Source organism: Quercus lobata, chromosome 12 (genome assembly GCF_001633185.2).
Source record: "Quercus lobata isolate SW786 chromosome 12, ValleyOak3.0 Primary Assembly, whole genome shotgun sequence".
Taxonomy (NCBI): domain Eukaryota; kingdom Viridiplantae; phylum Streptophyta; class Magnoliopsida; order Fagales; family Fagaceae; genus Quercus; species Quercus lobata.
Window position 1 is genome coordinate 42,757,042 of NC_044915.1, and position 3,492 is coordinate 42,760,533.

General features: G+C 34.7%; 1 long non-coding RNA gene across 1 annotated transcript; it reads left to right on the forward strand.

The window, feature by feature from the left end:
• The first annotated feature begins 362 nt into the window (after nucleotides 1-362).
• LOC115971020 lies at nucleotides 363-2,159 on the forward strand. Its single transcript, XR_004087195.1, has 4 exons — nucleotides 363-565; nucleotides 1,625-1,671; nucleotides 1,788-1,873; nucleotides 2,031-2,159. It is a non-coding gene; the product is annotated as an uncharacterized LOC115971020 (long non-coding RNA).
• The last annotated feature ends 1,333 nt before the right edge of the window (nucleotides 2,160-3,492 follow it).

The following is a 3,492-nucleotide window of genomic DNA, read 5'->3' on the forward strand; positions in this document are numbered from 1 at the left end:
CGTGGAGTAGTTTGAATCAATACTGATCCTATTTACATGGGATTTGTGGTGATGCAACTAACGCATGACAGCCACGTGTCTTTGAATGTATTTTTCTTCATTTTGTGTGTGTGTTAATAACTTTAATATTGATCTGTAATGATTTATAACTTATCTATATATATATATATAAAACCGAAACTTTTGAAGCTTCCACAATTTTCCACGTCAGTATTTAATTTAATTTTTTTTATTTTTTAAATTTGATTTAAAATTAAACCTAATTTTTTCCCCGTTACAAAAACCACAAAACCCGATAACTCTTTCAAAACCAAAAAATAAAACTCACCCTTTCCTTCCCTAAACCAGCAGCGTCTCTTCTTTGCTCACAGCCTCACACACTAAAACATCTCATTCCCTAAACCTAAAACTCACCCTTTCCTTCCTCCAAAATCAAAACCCAAAACTCAGATTCTTCCCCCGTCGCCGTCGCTGCTACAGATGGCCACCACTACGAATTGCTGCTACAGATGGCCACCACTCAGATTCTCACACAACCACCGTCACTTCTCCGGAAACATTACCAGTAAGTTTTTAATTTTGTTCTATTGTTTTTGGTTGTTAAGTATGATTTAGGGTTACGTTTGGCTGTATTTTGATTGAAATCAAAGAAGCCCCAACACCCTGAGGCAGAACAATCCCACTTGAGAGTGTGGCCGAAGAGAATAGAATCCCAACCCTTCACCCTTAAAGTGTTTGACGAAATTCCTGAGCCAAACTGAAAAAGGGAATCAAATGTGAGAAAGTTTAAATTACTATCTGGGTTTTCATTTTTGGGAAAGCCTATATTTGATCATGGGAATCAAATGTGTAGATTGTGGGCTTGGAATTAGTCATTGGGTTGTGATCAATGGGGAGGTAGTGACATACTCTCTCAGTGTTTATTTCTGAATTTTTTTTCCAAATGCTTGATTGAGGCCAAAATAGGACTTGTCCAAATGCTCAATTTTGTGCCTAAATTTGTACAGGTTGAAAAAAAAAAAAAATCAAGTTCCTTTATAACATATATGTATGTACACATGCATAATCTGTCCGATTGACCCAAGTTTTTCCAAACTTTTCTGTTTTGCTATGTATAAGTGTTATGGTATTCTTATTCTTATTCAAAATTTATGTTCATTAAGGATTCATAGCTGAACTCAAAATTTTGGGAGTAAGGCTTGCTTTTTGTTGTAGTTTTATTGTTCATTGCCTTCAAATGTTATAGTTACTGCCAAATTTGCATCCAATTGTATACAGAAATTTCCTTGGCATCTAATCTTGGAAGATCTTTTACTTACTGAATTTGTTGAAGACGTGGCCCATATCTCATTAAGATTTCTTCTAGATAAGATTTAAATAACACACAACCAAGTTAGCACTTAGCAGAATAGTTCTTTAAAAGTAGTGTAACTTCATCTACCTATGAATTATGTTGAGTTTGAAACCTAAGGATTAACATATTGCACTTTAACCATTGTTTGGTTTGTTATCTGCTCATCCAATAACACCCTTGATATCCCTGCTTCAAAAGGTACAAAACAATGCAAAAAAGCTTGACTCTATTGCAACATGGATTATTTATTACACCTTTTTGACTCTTCAGATACCCAATTGAATCTCATGTTGTTGGAGCTTTCATCATGCCTTGCGGTAATTGTTTCTTTACCTTGAGAGAAAGTAGAGTTATATGCTAAGTGTATTATTGATGCTCTATCGAGCCCCACCCATTCTAATGTGAACCAATTTGCCCTGTTGGATGATTGCAGGCAATTAAGCACCAGGTTCAGACATATTCACTTTAATCATTGCTATCGAGAAGCAAATCAATGCGCAAATGGCCTGGCCAGGAAGGGTATGTTGAGATGCTACACTTTACCTTGTCCAATTCTTTACTATTATCTTTAATTCTGTCAGGACTACTTTGATAAATGTTGTAATAATTAGCTTCATCTTCTAAGAAAAATTATGTAACACAAAATTGATTTTTTTTTTTTTGTAATTGGGTGAAGGGTGAAGACGAATTATGCGATGATTTCTCTGCTTATAACCAGGCAAAAGGAACTTTTTTTGATGGAGAAACTTGGTTGTTCCTCCGCGGTAGTGGTAATTATGCTTTCAATGTCTTACTTTTACTGTTTGTGGAGAATAATATTCTAAACGATAAACGATAGTGTTTATATTTAAAACAGCTATACTACTTGTACTTTAGGATTAGTTTAATTCATAGTTATTATTTATATACACGTTTATTAATCTAATTGGTTGTAGAGGCTAGATTCGTATATTGTGGAGTTAGTAAGAAGTTAGTTACTCTCAGACTTTGTATAAATACTTGACGTACATTCATTTTCTTTCAATGCAATATATAATTCTCTTATCAAATTCTCATAATAGTTACTTTCTTGTCTCAAATGACATGGTGCCTCGATGAAAGAGCCAGCAAGATGCTCTAAAATATTGGCACTTGAAAAGTTCAAAATTCCAATTTTGACAATTTTTAGTCCAACCTTAGGAACAAACTCTAGCAGCCATGGTACGACTCCACCGTGCAGGTTAACTCTATAAGAACTTACCCGTGCATCGCACGGGTTAGCGACTAGTTTATTAAATATAAAAAAAATAATTTGTATTTTAAGTCATTAACATCTAATATAACACCTTTTTATTTTAGAAATTAGATCTCTACAATAAAAATATATTAATCCTAAGTTGAGGGAAGTTCAATTAAATTATATATTCTTAATTATGCTGTTAAAAATAAAGTTATATCATTGTCATCATTTTTGTAATGTTAATTTAATTGTATATAATTTTTTTTCCCTACCCATTTATATTTAATATAAAGTTTGACCACCACGCACCCTTAGCGCAATAGTCACTTCACAAGTATAAGTACTTGTGGCGTGTAGGGGGCAATAGTTAGTGTTTAAGTCTTTAAAAAGGAGTTTCACACATATATATACACTTAGATTAAGTTAAAGTATAATTTCTATCTTATATCAATATATACGTATGTATATATATGTGCGCACCCTAAACGAGCTTAAAGGTTTGGCTCGCTCTAGGGCTCACAATATACTTATAATGTGGGTTTTGGATTTCCTACTTTGAGTGATTCTAACCTAGAGACCTAGCGATATCTCTCCAACCTTTGTATCGCTTTCTTCTCACTCTTTATGACTGTTATTCTTGGTTCTAAACTTTCTACCCAACCTTTCAACAACCCCCTTCCTTTCCTTAGCCTCACATATTTATAGCCCAAAATGGAAAAATCATGATTACTCTTATAGCTAGTGGGAGAGGAGGTCCAATATTGTTATCGCTAAGTGGATGTTTAGTTGGGAGTGGGGTATGGTGAGGGTGGCTTTGGAACTGGTTCCCACCTCAAGGGGGGTAATGTTCGGCGGCGATATTTCTCAAGGAGTCGCTGAGCATCCGGGATATGGCCTTCCCAAGCAGTCACACTCGTCA